The sequence below is a fragment of the Muscardinus avellanarius genome, assembly GCF_963383645.1.
Source record: "Muscardinus avellanarius genome assembly, chromosome: 12".
Taxonomy (NCBI): Eukaryota; Metazoa; Chordata; class Mammalia; order Rodentia; family Gliridae; genus Muscardinus; species Muscardinus avellanarius.
In genome coordinates, this window is record NC_137798.1 from 84,007,812 (window position 1) to 84,031,192 (window position 23,381).

The 23,381-nt window shown below is 38.5% G+C and overlaps 1 protein-coding gene across 18 annotated transcripts in view; it reads left to right on the plus strand.

Moving 5' to 3' along the window:
- NRXN3 (neurexin 3) overlaps window positions 1–23,381 on the plus strand; it is a gene marked incomplete at both ends in the record, with an annotated part of 1,617,361 nt that overhangs the window by 1,503,648 nt on the left and 90,332 nt on the right. The gene's annotated exons all lie outside the window — the stretch shown is intronic.

Consider the following 23,381-nt stretch of genomic DNA (forward strand, 5'->3'; position numbering starts at 1 on the left):
TAAAGAGGCTCCATTCTCCCCTATTCCATACCCTCTGATTGGTCACCTTAATTGCTTCACTATAGGGCCCTTTCTATAGCTCAACCACTTCCTTTTGCCCCTTTCCTCCTAGTTATTGCTGATTAGGGAAGCATCTGTTTTTTTATTTTCTGCGATATTTCTCTGTGCATGCCGCATTGCAAATACCGATCCCACTCTTGACGGCCCCGGTTGTGGCCTGGCTACCCGGTGGACTGATCCAGACCTCACTGACTCAAGCAGTGGCCTTGCCTCATGGGAGGCCCCGATTCTGGTCTCGCTGGCCCCAACACTGGCCTAACTCTTCAACTGGCTCCGATCCTGGCCCCAGAGGCCCTAGGACTGGCCTTCCTCATGGCAGGCTCCGAAGCTAGCCTATGGCCCCGGCACCAGCCTAACCCCTCGGCAGACTCCAATCCCGGCCTCGGAGGCCCCGGCACTGGCCTTGTCTCAAGGCAGGCTCCAATGCAGGCCGCTGGTTCCAGTACTGGCCTAACCCCTCGGCAGGCTCCAAACCCGGCCTTGGAGGCCCCAGCACCGGCCTTGTCTCATGGCAGGCTCTGATGCCAGCTTCGCTAGCTCCAGCACTGGCCTAACCCCTCGGCAGGCTCCAAACCCTTCCTCGAAGGCCTCAATAGCGGCTTTGCCTCATGGAAGGCTCTGATGCCGGCCACTGGCCCCGGCACCAGTGTAACCCCTCAGCAGTCTCTGATCCTGCCTCGAAGGCCCCAGCACCGGCTTTGCCAAAAGGCAGGCTCCGATCCCAGCCACATTGGCCCTGGCACCAGTCTGACCCCTCAGCAGGCTCTGATCCCAGCCTCGGAAGCCCCAGCACTGGCCTTGCCTCACAGCAGGCTCCAATCCTGGCCTCGCTGCCCCAGCAGCGGCCTAACCCCTTGGCAGGCTCTGATCCCAGCCTCGGAGGCCTCAATAGTGGCCTTGCCTCACGGAAGGCTCCGATGCCGGCTGCTGGCCCCAGCACCAGCCTTGCCTCATGGCTTTTAAATTAATTTTTAAATTAAAGTATTTTGTTACTGGGGATTGAACCCAGGGGTTTTCTACCTGAGCTTCATCCCAAGCCTTTATTTATTTATTTTATTTTTATTTAAGACAGTGTCTTACTATGTTGTTCAGAACTGCCTTGAACTTGTGATCCTGAATAGCTTGGATCACAGGTATGCAAAACAACCATGCCTAGTTTGAATTCTTATATATTCCTCAGTAGAGTACAATGTTTTGAATGATTCAATTGACTTATCCTTCAGAAAGTAAAATTACACGGTTCTTCAAATAATTAGCTTTGTGACCTGAGGCAAATCATTGACCCTCCAGAGGATTTTACTGACAATATTATGGAAGAGACAATACTTCACTCTTCTTCTATGCAGATTCAATGATATGTTTCTTTGAATCACAGAATTTGGCTTCATGATAAATCTAAAAACAAAACAAAAAAGGATTCAGAACCAATATCATGATTTCTGAAAGTATGAAGTACTTTCATGAAATAAGAAAAACATTGTTCTATGGAATTCAATTTTATTATAATTTCCACTCATAATTTCAAGAAATGCATCAGAAAGTATTTCCCTAGTTCTTGTAGGTTAAAAAATGTATATCTATACACACATAAATAAACATATGTAATATGTGTATAGGTAAATTATGTATATACATATTTGTATATATTATTCATTTTAAGAGTATATGAACTAATGTTTATATAAAATATATATTCACAGATTTATCTCTAATATCAAGATTCTCATATGCCATTTATCTTAAATCTGAAAGATATGACCCTAATGTAATAATGTAGTTATTATGTTTTGTTCTATTTTTATCCCTTTTCAGCTTACTATGGCAGGTTGAACAATATATGACATTAATTCCTTTGGTTTAGAATTACAATTCTGCAATTGGTGACCAAGACATTACATTAAACCCCTACCCTCTAAAGTCAATTTTTTTCTGAATATTCTAACCATTAGATAGCAATAACAGAAGGCATTTAAAATCTTTTGGAGTTTTACAAGGTATTGTACCTCTTGTTAATTGAATTGAGAGATGATTGCCCTGTGATTACCTTGATTCCTACACTGCATAATTTACCATAATGATAATTAACTTCTACTGAATGAGATAAGGTATTCATGAGCTGGTCTCTCCCTCCTCTCTCTCTTCTATTTACATACATCATGGTAAGTAAAAATTTAATCATTTTAAAAACAATTTAACAGGGTTTTGTTATGGGGCCTTTCCCCCTATATTTTTATGTCAACCCCAATATCTCCAAATAAAAGTAAAATTAGGTCAATCAAAGTTTTAAAATTCCTAGAAGATTGTCTGCTACATGGCTTACTGCTTTCATCTAATTATGTTTTGGTTTAGGGGAGGAAAGAACCATAATTTGGCCCATTATATGATATTTTTGTATCTATGTTAATTTGCCTCTAAATTTCCCAGAGTGCCTCAATATAGAACAGCCTATATTATTGCACTTTTTCCTACACTGAACTTAAAAAAATTATGGAATTGGCAGATTTATAAATATTTCTTCATTCTAGAATAAGGAAGAAAGAAGTGTACCAAGACTCACAAATGTAAAAATGCTTTAACAAGTTTGATATTTGATGATTCTAATTTTTTAGATAAAAAAGAACTAAAACACAATGATATGATAATATAATAGGTAAATATATATAAACTAAATCATATGATTCTAGATCAATAATAGCCTGGAGCTCAGGTAAGAAGGCAGACAAGGCAAGGTGAACCATCATGTAGAACTGCGTGATGAATACCCAGAGGTTCATTAAATGATTTAATTTACTTTTGTACGTATTTGATGTTTTCTGTAATAAAAGTTGTTTTAAAAGAATGTATCCAGGTTCCTGCAGTGTGTGTGACACATGTCAAGCTGTGTCAGAGTTCTGACTGTACCATGATTAGGTGGCTCACAGATTCCTAGACTTTATTCTCTGGTCATTAAAATGAAAACACTAGAAATCGATGGTTCCCAAAAAAGGTGGAATTACCTGGAAGCTTTTGAAAATTTTACCATCAACCTGAATTTAATTTACATTTAGGAGGCAGGCAGAAATGTGTATTTCAAAATAATTTCTCAAGTCACTAGGATACCCTCATTCCTCACATACACATGAATTTTAAGGTAATAAGGATAGTGTCTAAAGACTAAAGCCAATAATACCTTCACAGATTTAAAGCAGGTTCTCATAATATGTGTTTAGAAGAAGCTTCCCAGATGATTCTAGTATGTGGTCCACATGCCACATTTTGAGAAACACCTATATACCCCCTCCTTTCGTCCTTCCCAACACTAATACCCTATGCTATTACATGAACATTGCCTTTTATCTGATCTCCGCTTTACACTTCCAAGAGAAATTTGTCATTTAATTTATAAATAAATAATAGTCAAGAAACTAATGCTAATCATGGAGCAATGGGGAAGCAGACACTTGTACATTATTGTTGAGGGACGGGAATTTCCAAATTAAATTTAGCCTATTAATTTCTACTAATTAAAATGAAAAAATCATTTGTTGCATATTATCTTTAGTTTTGCTTCCCAATGTTCAAATTGTGTATTTTTTTCTCTATGATTTTTCTAATGGATAGATTGCTAAATTGAGCTTAATGAGATTCTTTCTTTTCCTCCATCTATTTTTACCAAATACCTGCATACTTCATGAGCAGACTATAGTTGATCACCAAATATTTTTCCATAGTGGATCAGGGCCAGATGCAAATTTTGGAAAGAAAAATACTGTGATGAACTTATGCCTCCAAAAGGGAACCGTAAATATGGATCACAAAGATTCTAATAGTGGCCCAAATTATGTTAGAGGGGCAGGAACAAAAAAAAGTAATGCTGAAAAGCAATCAAAGGCTCTATACATCCCCCTTTTCTTCACCTTTTCTTCCACGTAGAACTTTCTTAACCTCGAGGAAATGATTTTATGTAACATCACACTTGTAACTCCACAGAATTTTGACACAGAGAATAAGCTATTAATGTGGCATTATAAACCTTGAAGGTATGGTCAAATGAATGCACCAGGGTGTATAACATTTGCCAAGCTTATCCACTAGTACTTGTTTGTAGGCCCCTCCCTTATCCTTTTTCTGGAAACTATGCCTTTCTACCTTTGATAAATGAAATTTTCACCTCTACTAGTTCCCTAGGGTGATTATAGCAAACTATCAAAAACTGTGTGGTTTATAACAAGCAACATGTATTCCCTCCGAATTTTTTATTCTAAAAGTTCCAAATCATGATGTCAATGAGTAATGTTTCTTCTGAAAACTGTAAGCAATCTATACTTCTGATGGCCAACCATCTTTGGCATTTCTTGGCATGCAGCTCTCTTATTTCCTCATCCATCCCCTGGTGTTCTCTCAGTCTTCCTAAGAATGCCAGTCATATTATGTTGGTCCTACCCTCATTCAATTTGACCTCATTTAACTTAATTATATTGGCAGCTTCATTTTTTCCAAATCAGTTCACATTTTGAGATGATGGACTTAGAATTTTACCATACACGTTGGGAGGGTTAATATTTAGCCCAAACAGTAAGTTTCTGCATACTTTTCCAGTTTGATCCAGCCTAAACCAAATCTACCTACGAGATTTCAACAAATGAGTTAGGACATTATCCCCTAAATTTACTGAAACTTAGTCATCACTACTGGCCCTTCATAAACACATAGATTACTGGGCCTCAATATAGATGTATTGAATGAATCTCTAGGGAAGATGCTTTTTGATAAGGACCCTAGTTCATTTTTATAATGAAACAAGTTTGGAAAAACTGAAGTTGGGACAATGAACCCCTATTGCGTGCATGTGTGTGCGCGCGAGTGTGTGTGTGTGTGTGTGTGTGTGTGTGTGTGTGTGTCTGGGAAATGAAGCCAAGGGCATTCTACCTCTGAGCTACAATCCCAGATTATTTTATCTTTTAATTTGAAACGGGTCTCACCAGATTGTGGAGGGCCTTGGTAAGTTGCTGGAGGCTCCCTGTGAACCTACAATCCTATTGAGTAACTGCCATTTTATTGCTGGAAGGAAAAACCTTTTATGTAATCATCTCACCTAATTATAATACCAATGCTGGGAGGCTGTTTTTGACTTCCTCATTTTCTACCTGAAGAAACAGGTTAAGCTGGAACTGGATCTAGATCTGATTCAAAACTATACCATACTAACTCATCATGTTAATAGTAAATCAAAGAACCTCCAATCATAAAGCCCACTGAGTATGGTCCTCATCATATTCCCAGGGATAACTCAGTTTTCTTCTTGTCCCGGGAATCTAAAGATAGATGGCAGTGTCTTCCATTGTGTTTTGCATATACTTAAAAGACCCTCTTCACCTAGCCCTTTACTTTTCGATCATTCATTGGTTTTGCAGCTGCTTAGCAATCCTAGTTAATTCTTTTAGAACCTCTTAAAAGGTTTCAGTATTCCCCTAAAGATGAAAGTTTATTGATGCATGCTTTCTGTGTCGTCCTACCTAGAACAGGGCTGACACAAAAGCTAGCTGCTCCTGTATTTCTGCCTCTTGTTTCTCAGGCACACAGTAGGTCGTTTGGCTTTCAGCAGTTGATGCCAAGTTTTGCTAGGGAAGAAATGAGACTTCAGAATTCTCTGCAAGGTGAGCTTGAGTCAGAAAAGCTACAAATACAACTGCTCAAGGGGCAGGTAGTTTGCAGGTAGGATGTGGAGGAACCGGGACGTTGTTTTTCTGAGAAATTTGCCACTAGGATTTTATTTTCAGTACAATGAGGGGCCATTGAAGGCTTTTAAACCAGATGGTGACATGATAAAATTTCATTTCTAAAAATTATGATAGCTGTTCAAAAAAAATGAATTGGAGGTGGCAAGGAAATGCTAGAAGGTATTTCATAACATCTCCAGGAAAATAGCACAGCAGGATAATCACTCTGAGAAAAATGGGGCTCATTTCCTGCAGTATGTTTTCTAACCCCAAATATTCTGTCATGAAATTCTCCAGTTCAGGCCAGGGGTCCCTTCTCACCTACAGTGTATGAGAACTGATCTCCTAAATTTGCCGCATAAATTAAAATTTGTGTAACTCTGCCAACCAAAGAATCAAAATCTAACCAACTGGTCTAATAGCATAAGATATATCGTTACTGATATTAGGTCACAAGAACTAATTTCGTAAAAAGAAAAGTAAAGCTAAAACGCTAGAAGAAGTAACCACGAGTCTAATATTCAGATCACTGATGTTTGTTTTTAAGAGTAAGCAGTGAATCAGATGGTAGACCCTGGAGTCTAACTGAAGTGGCTTTGCCATCTCAGATGTGCAGTTTTGGGTCACTTATGGAAAGTTTGTCTCCATTTCCTCACCTATAAAATGGGCATAGGATAATATCTACCCGATAGGGTTGTTGTGGTTTCTTAGTGAGATAAACACAGGTAAAGGATTTTTCACAGTGATAAGGTAGGGCAACTGGAAGCACTTGGTAAATGAATGTTATGCTTGCTGTTTTAGCAATAGACAATTTTTATCATAGTTATTAAGCAAAAAATTTGGACTGGAGAAAGCACTTAGTGTGGATCATTGAAGGTTAAAACTTGAAGGCTACAGAGAAAGAGAAGTTCCAGGCAGTTTCTTTTTCAGACCATTCAAATACTTGCCTTCTATCTTTTTGGTCATTTTCCTCCAATAAACAGTGTATATTTTTATGAGCTTGTGACAGCAGTGTGAGGAGTTGCTTGCCTCCTGCACAGAGCTCAATTATGGGCGATGCATCGGAAGACATATATTCACTCCATCTTTCCCACATGTGCCTAATAATTGCAACAGAGCTCATTAAAAAGAGACCATGGGCAGGCTAACCATCTTTTTATGTCCTGTTGTTCTCTACTGGTATGGCAACACCCAGAACCTGTGGTCCTGCCCTATCTTCCTTCCTCTTGCTTTATAGCTATTGTCAATTGTATAAATACTCACGGAACCAGAATGCTCTCTGGGATTGACTAAGAGAACAAGAGCCTGTTCTTGAATAAACATGCTATAGACACTGCATTTACATACCATGTGGTTATGGAAGCTTAGACAAACAGGTCCTCTTGTACCCCATAAAGATGTATGACTACACTGCACCAATTTAAAAAATTCTAAAAAAAAAAAAAATGACAGGCTAAATTCAAAGGAAGTCACCACCAAAGGTGAAAGCAATCTTCTAAGTCAAGGTCGGGAAGAAGCCAATGGCAAGGAGAAATATATATATATATATATTTAGTATTGTGATAAGAAGGAAAATATTTTACAGTTAAGCCTATGGAACAGCTTAAGGGGGCTTTGCTCTTGATCTAATGGAGCTGTTTTAAGTGTGTTGAATGTTCTCGTCTAGCCTACATTGGCGTCTTGCCCATCAGGAACCCTGAGAAGTTAATCAACTTGGGCATTGTGAGGAGCAGTTGCCAGGTATCTGTGTCCATTCTGAATGCAATCTCTGGGCATCAGGAGATGGTGCCTGCTCATAGTGTCCATGCTAGATAATTCACAACCATCAGGCAGGCCATCCAAAAAGCAATATGTTTATCCACCTTTCTCTCCCTTGCTCACAAGCTTGCCAATGTGCTAGTCTTTTGCTTGAGACAATCTTGCCAATACCATCGCCTCTGTCCTCACCTTCAATCCCCTCTATCCATGGCTAGGTTAGATGTCCCCATTCGGGAAGGTCTTTCTTCTCTTCACCATGTTGAAGTTATGAATATCACCTGTATTCTCCTGGTTCCTTGATTTTACATTCAAAGTACTGAATGCACAAAATAAATTTCTTATTTATATATCTGAATACATTTCCCAGTAGAACAATGTCCAGTCAGTGAGGTTATGCCATGCCTTCCCAGAATTGAAAGCAATCTCCTGTGTATAGCAGATTAACAGTAAATTATTTACAAAAATATTTGAATAACTGTGATTTGGGAAGAGAAAGGTTATCTGAGAGCCCAGAATGTAAGCTCATGGCACATGGACTGTCAAGAATCACTTACTTTCAGATAATTTTGATTACTCTGATTCCATGCTTTTTAGTTTGCACACATCTGCATGACTGCCCTTAATAGGATCTGAAAAGCCAAATGTAGTGATGCACCCTATAATCCTGGTACTGAGACAAGAGTATCACAGGTTGGAGGTTGGTCTGGGCAACTTAGCAAGACTGCATTTCAAAATAAAAAATGCAAAAAAGAAAAGAGGATTTAAAATGCCCCTGACTTCGGCCTCCGAGGCCTGGATCAGAGCCTGCCAAGGGGTTAGGCCGGTGCTGGGGCCAGCGAGGGCGGCATCGGAGCCTGCCGTGAGGCATGGCCAGTGCTGGGGCCTCCGAGGCCAGGATCGGAGCCTGTCGAGGGGTTAGGCCAGTGCTGGGGCCAGCGAGGCCGTCACCGGAGCCTACCATGAAGCAAGGCCGGTACTGGGGCCTCCGAGGCCAGGATTGGAGCCTGCCAAGGGGTTAGGCCGGTACTGGGGCCAGTGAGGCTGGCATCGGAGCCTGCTGTGAGGCAAGGCCGGTGCTGAGGCCTCCAAGGCCAGCATCAGAGCCTGCCTTGAGGCAAGGCCGGTACTGGGGCCTCCGAGGTCAGGATAAGAGCCTGCCGAGGGGTTAGGCTAGTGCTGGGGCCAGCAAGGCCGGCATCGGAGCCTGCCGTGAGGCAAGGCCGGTACTGGGGCCTCCGAGGCCAGGATAAGAGCCTGCCAAGGGGTTGGGCCGGTGCTGTGGCCAACGAGGCCGGCATTGGAGCCTGCCGTGAGGCTAGGCCGGTACTGGGGCCTCCGAGGCCAGGATTGGAATCCTGCCAAGGGTTTAGGCCGGTGAAGGGGCCAATGGCCAGCATCGGAGCCTGCTGTGAGCCAAGAACACTCCTGCCGGCCTCCAAGGCTGGGATTGAAGCCAACTGAAGGGTTAGGCTGGTGTAGGGGCCAGCGAGACCAGAACTGGGGCCTCCCATGAGGCAAGGCCGCTGTTTGAGCCAGTGAGGTCTGGATCAGTCCACTGAGTAGCCAGGCCACTACTGGGGCCATCAAGAGTGGGATCGGTACTTGCAACACAGCAGGCACAGATAAATATCTCAGAAACTATAAATTAGACGCTTCTCTTAATCAGCAATAACTAGGAGGAAAGGGGCAACAGGAAGAGGTTGAGCTATAGAAAGGGCCCTATAGTGAAGTAACTAATGTGACCAATCAGATGGTATGTAATAGCGGACGTAGCCTCTTTAAAACACAGGAAGTACATAAACAAATGTATCAAAGTAAATCACCAAAGAAGTGTGGGATGGAGGGAGGGGGAGGGAATGGGATGGGGGCTGGAGGAGGGCTAATTGAATGATGTGTGCTTGTATATCCTCTCAAGTCTTGTATTCCAATGTGATTGATATATGACTACAATGCACCAATTTTAAAAATAAATTAATTAATTTATAAAAATGCCCCTGACTTCAATCCTCAGTACACCCTCAAAAAAAAAAAAAAAAAGGCTATGAAGTCCCAACCTTTGTAACTCACCAGCATTGGGTAGGGAAGGGGAAAAAAAGAGGGGCTTGCTTAGCACATATTCAGTTACTCCATTTTTTAAATAAATACTTTTGTTGATACATTATAGTCTCACATCACAATGTAGGTCATAGTAATAGCGGCACCCATGCACCAGCACTTGGCGGGCTTTCTCCTGGCTCTCTCCCCATCCCTCCCTTTCCCATGCAGGATCCCAAGATTGTCATTGGTATTTTCACATCTGTACATAATGTTAACGGAAGTTTTTTTTTTCATTAATCATCCTTCTCTCTCCCCTATCCCCCAGACCACCTTCTTCACTTAACTAATTTTTTTCTTTCTTATCTAAAGTCTCATATCCCAATTATACCATAGCTACCATGTATGAGAAAAAACATATGACTCTTCACTGTTTTTGACTGGCTAAGTTCACTTTATTTAACATTCGTCAGGTCCATCCATTTCCCTGAAAAACAGCATAATTCTGTTCTTTGTTACTAAGTAAAATTCTATTCTGTATATATCTCATAATTTTGTAATCCATTCATCTATTGATGGACACCTTAAGCTGGTTCCATAATTTGGCTATTATGAATTGTGCTGCTACAAACAAGGATAGGCATGTATTATTATAATATTCTGGTTTCAGTCCCTTTGGAAAGATATCCAGGAGTTGTCTAGCAGGATCATATGGTGATACAGTATTCTTAGGAATTGCCACAATAATCTTCATAGGAGCTTTATGAATTTGCAATACCATCAATAATGTAGAAGAGTTCTTATTTCCAGAGAACCTCACTAGCATTTGTTTGACTTCTTGATGACTCATTCTAATTGGGGTTAGATGAAATCTCTGTGTAGTTTTAAATTTCATCTTCCTGATTGCTAATGATTTTGAATATTTTCCATGTATTTATTACTCATTTATATATTGTTTTTCCTTTGTGAAGTGTGTATTTAATTCAGTTGCCAATTTCCTGATTGGGTTATTTTGAGAAAAGACAGCCTTTTTTAATTTTTAATTTTTATTTTTTATAAGTGGAACATGTTGAAAGTGGTGTACATTTAGATTGTGCTTCATGCCCTTCCGCCTCCATTTCCCTTCCCCCCTCCCAATAGAGAGTGTCCAGGTTAACCATGTTGTATTTATGCTCATATATAGCTTCTCCATTGAACAACCTCAGCTTTCTTCCTCTTCTATTCTTCCATTCAAGCTTTGCTGAGATTTCCCCTCCATCATCTGGAGTCCCTCTGGTATTACCACTACTCCTTAGCTTGGACATATTAGAGAAAACATATGTCTCTTCTCTTTCTGTGCTTGACTAATCTCACTTAACATAATGTTCTCTAGTTCTTTCCAAATGCTATTATTTTATTCTTCTTTATAGCGGAATAGAATCCCATTGTGTGTATTTCCCATAATTTTGCAATCCATTCATCTGTTGATGGAGATCTAGGTTGGTTCCATATTTTGGCTATTACAAACTATGCTGTTATGAACATTGGTATGCATATATTAATGTAGTTCTCTGATTTCAACACCTTTGGAAAGATACCCAGGAGTGGTATAGCCAGATCAAATAGTGGATCTATTCCCAGTTTTCTAAGGAATCTCCATACTGATCTCCATAGTGGCTGAACTCCCTCCAACAGTGTAAAAGAGTTCCTCTTTCCCCACATCCTCGCCAGCAATTGTTGTTGTTTGATTTCTTTATGTTTGCCACTCTGATTGGGGTTAGATGGAATCTCAGCGTAGTTTTGATTTGCATCTCCCTGATGGCTAGTGATGCTGAACATCTTTCCATGTATCTATTGGCCATTTGTATCTCTTCTTTTGTGAAGTGCCTATTCATTTCAGTTGCCCATTTCTTGATTGGGTTTTTTGTTTTGCTAGTGTAGTCTTTTGAGCTCTTTGTATATTCTGGATATTAGCCACCTATCAGAGCGGTGGCAGAAAAGACAGCCTTTCTAACAAATGTTGTTGGGAAAACTTGTCCTCCATTTGTAGATGGAATAAAATCTCTACCTCTCATCCTACACAAGGTTCAACTCAAGATGAATCAAAGGCCTGGAAATTAGAGCAAAGATTCTGAAATTACTAAAGGAGGGCAAAGGTCTAATACTCCAGCATATAGGCACAGATAGAAACATATAGGCACAGATATAAGACTCTCAATCTCAGAAATTTAAAACAAGAATTAATAAATGGGACAGCATTACACTAAAAAGTTTCTGATCATCAAAGGAATCCATCAAGAGTCTAAACAGAGAGCTTACAGAATGGGAGAAGATCTTTGCCAGCTATTTCTCTGATAGAGGGCTAATATCTAAAATACACAAATAACCTAAAAGATTTAACCCTGAAAAAAAAAAAGCTCCACTTTTTATTAACATTCAGAGTAGGATGGGGAGTGATAGTGAGGACTCAGTTGTGGTAAAGGTAGCTGACACTGGGCACTTTCAGAATGAATCTGAGTGACAAAATCAGAGAAGAGGCCAATTATTTCAGGTGTCTTTTATCTCACACCAGAAAGTAAACAGGGACACATCAGTCTCATACTGGCTAGCATCATTAGAATAGTTGGCAAACTTGACCATGTTCCTGTAAAGCAGCAGACTCTGCTATAGAAGGAACCCTCTCTATTTCTGCCTTTGAATTTGAATCTCTTTTGATCCTCATCTGTTTGTGAGTTTAGGCTTTCAGCGTGTTATCTTTATGCATCTCTATTCTATGGCTTACCTTGCAACTTCATCTGTAACTAAATCTGTTTAATGAAGGTCACAAAGCTAAGTCATAATTACCATAATAAACATGAGTCCAGGAGCGGAACCCAGTGATCCTAATTTTTCTATGGAATAGCAGCCCCACTTTCCTCCTTCTGCTGGGTAGGTTATAGTATTTCATGCCTTCTTGTCTTATTGAGTCATACATCTCTGGTTCTGCAAAGTCAGGTTTTTTGGTTTTTTTTTTTTTTTTTTTTTTTTCGGTACTAGGGATGGAACCCAGAGGAATTCTACCTCAAATCTAAGCCCCTAGCCCTACTTTTCAGTCTTTTGTTTTTGAAACAGGGTCTCACTGAGTTGCGAAGGGCCTAAGTAGCTGAGGCTGTCCTGGAACTTGGATCCTTCAGTCTACACCTCCAGAATGCTGGGATTAAAAGCATGCGCCACCATGCCCAGCAAAGTCGGGGTTCTTAAATACTTCTCTGGAGCCACAAGGACTCTTTCTCATTAGCAGCCTTTGCTTTTGTCTTGGTATTATTTATTACATTTGATAATAATTATATAAAAATGTAAAATTTCCAGGTGACCAGGAAAGACCTTAGATAGGACATCAGATCTCCTTCTGGAGAAAGATACAAAAATATAGTTTCCTTATTGTGGCATAAAACAATCCTCTCTGAATAGACTGTTAGCCTCAGACCACAGAAAATTTTATTCAGCTTCCTAAGTCTGTCAGCCTGCCATTCTTACATATGTAACAAGATGTAAGGCTACACACACACACACACACACACACACACACACACACTACTCTTTTCTTAGAATATAGCCTAAATTCTTTCATAAAGCAAATTTTTTGCTTTCTTTTTGTTTTTCAATGACTGCTGAAACATTTTATTTTCCTGTCTTGGTCTAGAAATACTTGCTAGCACGTTTTGTTCAGGGGAAAATATCCTGAAAAAAAAATACATTTTTTTTTTTTTTTTTGCTGTAAGCAGTTTATTTTTGACCACTCAATTTTAATCATTAATCTATCATTTTGTTTTCCAAGAATTATGATTTTAGAGAGATGAACTACAACTACACTTGGCCAAGATCTCTCACATTTACCTGTGTGGCTTTGTGTAATTTGCTTTATATGTTGGGCAGGTTCTTGAAAAGTTAGATGTGTGCCAGGCATGGTGGTGCACGCTTGTAATCCCTGCGCTTGGGAGGTGGAGACAGGAGGATCTCGCAGGTTCAAAGCCAGCGAAGGCTTAAGAGACCCTGTTTCCGAATAATAAGTATACCATAGGTCTGGGAGTGTAGCACGGAGGTAGAAGGGTTTCTAGGAACCCCAGTACCACCAAAAATTAAAAAAAATATTTAGATGGAAATGTAATGCTTAGAAATCAAGTGATTGTTTAAGGCTCTGGGAAGAACTTGCTATTGAACCTTATGAACATTTTTCAAAGCAAATAATCATTTATTACTTTATCTCATTCTTTAATTAAATGCTGATTTCTACATGTCCATCTTACTTGAGACTCCTGTGTATTTTTGTAGCTATCTTTACATAATAGTCAGTCCCCAATCTTATAATTGGAAAATAGTTAATTTTCATTTACTCTCTAGTTCTATTTCCCCACAAATCTCTTATCTCCATCTTTATTTTGGGTGATTTTTCTGTAGGAACTCTTCTAGTTTCTGCAAATTCTTAATTTTTCTGTTTTAGCCTAAATCAAAGGAAGCAAGTCCAAGAGTCCAGACTATATGGTATGGAATAAAGCATCCAGAGTCAAGTGAAGCAAACTGCTGATGACTTTTCTCAAAATCACAGAAAATCTCATGCAATATAGAAATGTTTAATTTGGGCGTGTAATTCTAAAACATGCTCAATATGTTTTCCTTTTCCCTTTCCCACCCTGGGTTTAAACCATCATATAAGTGAAAAATGGGTCATTCTCTTTGGGTCATTCATGAAGAAAGTTTGCCTTTTTTAGTTCTGAAAAGAATGATTATTTTGCTTTTAGAAAAGTTTTCTCCTTTGGGGGCCAAATAAAACATTTGAATGAAATAAATATCAATCAGAATTGAATGTGATGATAAAACTTCACACTTGTTTTTTTTTTGTTTACCATTAAATACATATTTTAAATAAATGTTCTTTTATAGATTTTCTTTCTTTGTTACATCAGTACATACTGATTCCAACCCTAGAACTAAATCATAATAATCATAGTAATCTGCCTAAGATAATGTGCTATTTTCTGGCCTATGCCAAACAGAAAATGTCAATGGGAACTGGGTAGCTTCCAGTCCAACTTTGCTAAATCGGAATCCAAGGTCAAGAAGCTCCCAATGATAGAATATTTTGCCTGGTGAATCTGGACTTGAGTTATTCATCCCTTTGTTTCAGAGTTGACGTTTTCTCACTCAGAAGATCTGAAAATTAAACTAGATGTAGAAGTTGGCTTTACTACTGAGGACTTGAAACTTTAGCTATTAGGGAGAATAAAGAAAAAGAACAGGCTGTCTTCCAATGGTCCTGTGTTTAAGAGAGGTCAACACATACTTCATGTTTCTGCTACATTCCTTGGTTAAAGGTTCATATAAAATATGTCCTGTGAAAGCAGTGGCCCTGTTAGAATAGTCTGTCAACCATGATTCCCAGTGCTCTTTGGAACCAAGGCAGTCTGGCATCTTCAAATTCCTACCAGTGCCCAAGCCTTCCCTTTCAGGAGGTCATTTGGGCATGTACACCTCTCTAAGTGGGCTGGTTAAATGCAGATATGTGCAAATAAGTTTTCTTCAGGAACTAATTATTGCTCTCAAATTAGCAGAGTATTCAGATGGCAGGTAAACAAAAAGCAGTTGTAAAAAAAAAAAAGGAAACAGAAGAGAGGCAATGTGTCTAGTCTTGTTTTGTGCATTGATGTCAGAGAAACATGGATAAAATAAGTACTTCCATCACTTGCCTGATCTTGGAAAATCCCAGAGACAGAGCTCTGTCTTTTCATTGTTGACTTCCTTAACGTTATAGAGAAGGACAGGCCAAATTGATGAGGATATTGTCTGGCTGAATCATAAGTTCACCCCAGTTTTAATTAGCTCTGCTCTTTTATTTTTGCCTCTCATTTTAATCTCAAGCATATGTGTATGTTTGTATCATTAATTTAAAAAATGTTACAAAGCATTTACTATAATCCATATAGCTTCAAATGGATACAGCATAATGCAATGAAAATTCAGGACTTCTGAGTTTCCAACCAGGTCTGCTGCTAATCTGCTATGTGACCTTGTATACAACCTTTCAAAACTTTGTGATTAAGGATTAAAATTTAATAATTTACTAAATCACTCTTAACTTTTTAAAATTTAATGTTTAGGATCCTGTGGAGGGGTCATCATATGAGAATCCATCCAAACATGAGATGATTATCAGATATTGAAGAAGGTTATATTTGTTTTTTCTGTTGCCAATTTACAAAGCCACTTTCAAGTCTTTGAGCAATGATAAGGATACTTTCTCCTAATTATATGTATTTTTTTCTTCATTAAATCAGAGAGTTATGTGAACTTATATTCAAGTAATTTGCTAAGTCTTTTATTTTTCTAATAGCCCATTCCTTATGCAACAGGATAAAAAGCAAACAAATTCCATCAATGTGGGGTCATTGTGTTGATTTCCAACTCACTTCTGTTGCTCACTTTTCTCTTGACATCTTAAAAGACAAAAAAATGTATGAATTACACATGGATGCTCTCTCTTCAAAAAATGCCCAGCTGGGCTCAGGAAATTTCCCACATTGTGTCAGAAATCTAGAGGGAACCAGAGATGGTATGGGCAAGGAGGAAGTGAACCAATTATATACCCTTAGTTTTGGAAGAAACTTCAAAGGCACATAAGTCACAAAAGTATGTTCAGAATGCTTTACACCTTCCAATATTTGGCTTTATATCACATATTTTCCATGTTATACCCAGTGAAGATATTTAAACTCCGAGAGAATTGGCTTTCTCATTTTTGGAAGAGAAAAATTGAACTCAATTATCTTTAAATCTCATTTGCCTTAATATGCTCTTATTCTACTAGAACACTTCCAGTATTTGAGAAATCTGTTCTTAGAGAAAAATAAATGAGGGGAGGAGAAACAAAGTAAGTGATAATGAGATTTTTAAAATAGTAGTGAAATTAAATGCTTTGAGGTTTGATATAATCACCCAGTAGTTTAGTTTCTCCCTGAGAGTAAAAAGTTAAAGAGGATGACTTACTCTTTTAAGTCAGCACTTTGTGTTATAACTGAGTAATAAACATACTTCTGAGTAAGAAGTGGCTAAGGCTTAAGGGAAACCTGGAAGTCATCAAATAATACTCCTTATATTATTGACTTTGTGCCCACGCATAGACCCTGCCTTTTACTTTCAACAATATTAAAATCTTAGATATTTTTACAACAAAAAAAAATCCAACAAAATGTAAACTTGTTTTTCTAAAGTATTAGTTCTAGGGGTGAATTATTCAAAGTAAATAAAAAACACCCTACATATATCTGTAGTCTCAAGGAGAGCAAAATCCTCCTGGAAGTTACATTTCTATTCCTAAAGACACAAATGCTTTATTACGTGACATTCAAAATAAAGACTTGAAGCCATGTTTTGAGTATAGTATTTAATTTGCCAAATAGAATATGAGTTTGAAGTAGAAAAAATTATATTCCCAAAATAAAGTTTTTTTTTTTTTTTAAACGGGTCTGGGGGTAGAACCCAGGGACATTCGACCTCCGAGCTACAACCCCTGGCCTGTTTTTTATTCTTTATTTTGAAACCGGGTCTCACTGAGTTGTAGAGGGCCTCACTAAGCAGCTGAGGCTGTCTGTGAACCGTGATCCTCCTGTCTCAGCCTCCCGAATGCTGGGATTACAAGCGTGCGCCACCATGCCTGGCTTCAAAATAAAGTTTTAATCCAAACATAGTAATTAAGTTATCACAGAAATAATAAGAATCATTCTTGTAGTGGAAGTGAATGTTTTACTTAGGAAGATGGATATATGAGCCAGGCGTGGTGGCGCACGCTTGTAATCTCCGCGCTTGGGAGGCGGAGACAGGAGGATCGTGCAGGTTCTAAGCCAGCCACGCTGACATAAGAGACCCTGTTTCAAAAATATAAAAAAAATAGGTCTGGGAGTGTAGCCCGGAGGTAGAAGGGCTTCCAAGGAACCCCAGTACCACCAAAGTAAAAAAATAAATAAAAGATGCATATATGAAAGATTTATTTCATGAAAGAAGGGATAGTTGTGATAATTATTTGGCATTGGAAAGTCAGACTAAAATCTATTTGTATGACATTTGAATTGGATCACGTGGGAAGGCAAATTTCTGTATTTGCAAATATTTTCATCTTCTATACTTGACATGAGAATAGGATTATTAAAGGGAAACCTATGTGTTGCAGGACTAACATGCATATTATAACTCAAGAAGCATAATCCCTATGGTATACTGCGAAATTACCTTCTACATATAGTGTTTAGATTCTCTATGCACGTATATATACTACATATTTTAATTTATAATACTAGATGTGGTAGCACATAGTATTTGTAGAAAACAAACAGTTATTAATAGGGTAAGAAAAAATGAGTTTAATAGCCGGGCGTGGTGGCTCACACTTGTAATACCAGCATTCGGGAGACTGAGACTGGAGGATCGTGGTTCGTGGACAGCCTCAGCTACCTAGTGAGGCCCTCTGCAACTCAGTGAGACCCAGTTTCAAAATAAAGAATAAAAAATAGGGCAGGAGGTGTAGCTCAGAGGTCGAATGCCCCTGGGTTCCACCCCCAGACCTGCAAAAATATAAATAAAGAAAGAAAAGAAAAAATGAGTTTATACTTGACTGTAGGCTGGCAGATTTAAAAAAGAATCATGGTAAGAGGGCTAATTGGATGATGTGTGCATGTATGTCTCTACAAGTCTTTTATCCCATTAAGATGCATGACTACAATGCACCAATAAAAATATATATATAACCAAAAAATAAAAATATGTGTGAAGAGCATGTTCTATGTGGCTACTGTGGGGGGGGGGGGGAAAGGAGCCAGGAAGAGTTATTTGGCAACAGTCTAAAGAAATTTTATTTCTAGAAATGGGGCTAGTAACTGACTCAATTGACTATAGATCCTAATGCAAATATCAGTTATATTCCCAGAGATGTCAAAAGAAAATAATTACGATTTTATATTCTAAGCCCCAGAACATAAGTTTAAATAACTTAATTTGTATTTAACATCTCAATGAGATATAACAGCAAATTAGCCTGAAGTCTTATCTTTGGAGAAAAAGGAAGAATTTCCAAAGACCAAAACAAATAAACAATCAAACAAACAAACAAAAACTTGGATGGATGAAGTAAGCAGAAAAATCTTCAAGTACAGGATGTAACTAAAAATATTTTACAAAGAACAAGGGAAAAAAATTTAAACTAAGTTTTCTGTAAATGAAAAAATAAATTACCCAAGGGTAAACATTCTTCATTTTGTGTGGTAGCGGGGAGCAAGGGGTGCTGGATATTGAACTCAGGGATATTCTATTTCTGAGCTACAGCCACACCCCTATCCCTCCTTTTTTTAAGCATTATTTCTTTTGAAATAAAGTTGCTAAATTTCTCAGTGTCTTGCTACGTTGCTAAGGTTGTCCTTGAACCTGCAACTCTCCTGTTTGAGCCTCCAAAATATTAGGATGACAGGTGTGCAACACCGCTAATGACCAGTTCTTCCTTTTGTTGGATGAGTTAGCTCTTCTCACTCCTGCTGACTTTACTCGGCTGTTATCACGCAGAAGAGCATCAATGGGACCATTTATACACAGTTTCTTCTGGGTTAGACGACTTTTCTTTTCTTGCCCTGTCATAAGACACCAACTCTAAGTCAGAAGAACATAGAGATACATTAGGACATGCCAAGAAGACCTAGATTGGCAGCATAGGCCTTGAAGGGGGCCTGGGGAGAGTCACTCATAAAACCCTTCTGCATTATTATGGGAATAATTAATAGGCCATACCAATAGAACACACATTTTAATACTTTTGAGGTGATACATTGAGAAGGGAGCATATGTGTGTGTGTGTGTGTGTGTGTGTGTGTGTGTGTATGTGATTTGTCTTTTGTTATTTTGATGGTAAACAATGCTCAATTCAGCACAATTATCCCTTATCCTATCTGGGATAAGAAAGAAGAATGCTCTTCTTTCAGATGGGACACAAATTGGCCAATGGAGAAGTACTTGTGTTGTCCTTCAAATACTATTGTACTCCAAATGCCTTTCTCATTAGATCATGTAAATTCCACTAGCAATAGGTCAATTTCACTTAAATATTATTTTCTACAGAAACACATAGTTAGAATTCTCCTCAATTAAGTAATAATGTTTAGTCCTCAATAAAATAATTCATATTTTGATTATGTATTTTTAAGTGGTATCAACTCATCTATGAAAAGAATATCTTTAATTCTTCATGTGAACTAAAGGCCTGACCTTAAAAGGAAGAGGAGCCCCTTGTAAATAATCTCTTATGCTTTTAGAAAAACTTTGAAACCATAAAACTGAAAGAAACTTCATCTATTCCTGACCCTGGCCCTGCATTGGATATCATCTATATGCTTGTACCCGACACTCTTGTGTAGGACTGCGTAGATTCACTATATCAATAGTTTGCATCCTGAATTAGTGTAAGGTGTCTAGGGGACTTCTGATTCTATATAGAAAACAAGATTAGGCAGAAGCCTTTATGGAGTTCTGTAACTCAGCATGTTATAATTCTGATTTCTACCATACTCCAGAGGAATTAGTTCGGGTGACTTCATAAGACTAAATATTAGAAAAACTGCTAGCACTACTAAATCAACCAAGTTCTGGCAGTTTACTTCTTGCAAGCAAATTAATGTTTTAACTCTTTCTTGTCATTGATTAAATTAAAACTGTGCATAATGTGATTCAGGAAATGCTACACCTGCATATGCAAGTAATTGGAAGGAAGAAAGTGTGTTAAAGCAGATGCTGTCCTGAGGAAAGGAGATTTTTTGAAATGTAAAGGTATTATAAAATGGCTTATCCATGGATGTGACCCCAATCTTTCACTTATTTCCTGATCTCATCTTATTCCCAATCTAGTGACATGTCCACCTGAAGTAACGGGCAGCATTGCAAGGGACCTAGGAGTTGACACTGTAATGTCAGGCAGACTGAGTTTGCTTGCCCATCATCTGCTGGCTGTCATCTTGATCAATTTTATTAGTTTTGCTAAGTCTCTATTTTCTTGTTTGTTAAAGGAGGATCTGATAATAGAAATGGCTGTGTGGGGTTGTTGTGGGGATTAAATATGGTGACCTATTTTATTTGTTTAGCTTGCTACCTAACACAGAGAAAGACCCAATGAATGGTAGCAACCATCCTTAGTTTTTTCATTCTCATTATTTATTTGGAAAAATGCAAGAGGATGGTAGGATTCAATATTGTCATTGAGAAGTTGAATGAGTACTTGTTTTGTTGTTGTTGTTGTTGTTGTTATTTCCTTTAGTTGTTTTCAAAGACAATAGTCTTAAGTCACAGGTTGCATAAAACTGACTAATGCTAGGCACAATGTATGTCAGTGAGCTTCCAGGTAAGAGGTCTCAGCCCATCCAGGCTGCTATAGCAAAATATGTAAGGTGGTTAACTTTGTAAACAATAAACATTTCTTCCTCTCAGTTTTTAAGGCCAGGAAGTCTGAGATCAGGGCACTAACAGATTTGATGTCCAGTGAGAGCTTATTTCCTGGTTCATAAATGGCATCTTTGAGCTGTGTCTACACATGCCAGAATGGGGGTAGGGGCCTTCCTGGTGTTCTTTTTATGTGGATACTAATGTCATTCATCAGGGATCCATCCTCATGACTTAATCACCTTCCAAAGACCCTATATCCTAATATCATCAGACTGGTAGTAAGGTTTCACCATATAAATTTTTTGAGGATGACACAGATATTCAGACAATAAAAGTTACAATGAGGAGGGAGTGAATTTGATATCTTATTTCCACATAAATGCTTCATTTGAATTAATTCATTTAACTTTTATTCTGCTTTTTTCTATTATGAAAATGAAGAAATAATATTAGCTACATGTAAGAGTGAGATAAGTTATTTCTAACATAATAACTAACTCTTTAAAAAAAATGTGCTAAATGAGCTGGGCGTGGTGGTGCACCTCGTAATCCCCACGCTTGGGAGGCGGAGACAGGAGGAGGGTGCAGGTTCGAAGCCAGCCGTGCTGGCTTAAGAGACCCTGTTTCCAAATAAAATATAAAATAGGTCTGGGAGTGTAGCCCGGAGGTAGAAGGGTTTCTGGGAACCCCAGTACCACCAAAACAAAGAAAAAAGAAAAGAAAAGAAAAGAAAGAAGAAAGAAAAAGAAAGTGATCATTTGCCTGATTCAATGATTTTTAGTTTCTTTAACTTACAAAAAAAACATAAAAATCAAGAAATTATTAGGCTACTCTGGTTTTTGTTTTTGTTTTGTCTTGTTTTATTTTTGCAAAGTACATTAGTCTTCAAAGCACTGTTCAATATTGAAAACCTGGCCCCATTTCCAACCTTATTTCTTCAAACTAAATGGCAACCATATTTATAATCTTTGCTTTTTTCCATGTAAAGCTGAGGGGAAGAAAGGGGAATGCACTGAGAAAATGATTTCCCCTGCAGGTTGACTCAGCCTTCAAAAAGAAAATCAGCTCTCTGAAAAGAAAGAAAAGATGTTTACTCATCAAGAGCAATAATTACATTCTAAATATCAGCTCAAATGATAAGGAGTAGAGAAACAAAAGAGAATGGGGAAGCTGCCCCACTGTTGGCTCTTGCTAGGGGCTTCCCTGGGTGCTGTAGGGACCTTCCCCGGGCAGGCAGTCCACTGTCCCTATCATAAGGTCACCTAATCAATGCTGCTGCTTTGTTTTTTCTGAGCACCATTTCTTCACCTCTTTTTTGGCTCTCAGAAAGCTCAGACACTGCCAGCTGTAGAACATCTCCTCGAATACTTCCTTGTCTCTATGATGCAGGACACTCTGAATGACATGTTCATCGCCTCTACTCTGGGGGAGCATAATTTTCTATGTGCCTTTGAGCCAAAAACTGGGATCTGGGATAAAAATATGCAAAGCCGTGTGTCTAAACCGGGTAGCTTTCAAAACTGTGCTATCCTAGTTTACCTGCTAATCTTTCTAAGTGTAAAAAATGTTTTTTCTTGACATTTTTGGAGTGCTGTGATTTGAACTCTTTTTATATTATTTACTTAAGTAGTTAGGTACCAAGAACTGAACCCAGGGGCAGTCTACCTCTGAGCCATACCCCCACCAATTTCTTATAATTTATTTTAAAACACAGTCTCACTAAGTGACTGAGGCTAGATTTGAAACTATGTCTCAGACTCCAAAGTACTGGGATTACAGGGCCTGCAACATCACGCCTAGCTAATCTGAACTCATATTATTTTGTTCTCTATTACAGTAATAATATTTTGATTTTTTTTTTTTTTTTGGTGGGTCTGGGGATAGAACACAGGGGCATTCGACCTCCGAGCTACAGCCTCTGCCCTATTTTTTTAATTCTTTATTTTGAAACCGGTTCTCACTGAGTTGCAGAGGGCCTCACTAAGTAGCTGAGGCTGTCTGCAAACCGCGATCTTCTGGTCTCAGCCTCCCGAATGCCGGGATTACAAGTGTGTGCCACCACGCCCGGCTCTAATATTCTGATCTTTAAAAATTAAATGTATCATAAATTTCTATACCTTCCCCCTTATTCTTTTTTTTAAATGATCATACACTCATATATTGATGCATGCCTACACACACACACATACACACACACGTCATCTAAGACCAATGATCTCATCTAATTCTTTTTAATATTTTCATTTTATTATTTGTCAAGCTGAATGAAACTCCCGTGTTTAACCTGCTGACATCTCAGTGAACTCGCATAAAATACAAGATTATTTCTATCTGGATTCAAAGCTCAGATTTAACCTTTCAGATAAAATCTCTGCTGTATACTGTAGAAAGTAGTAGAAAAGTCCT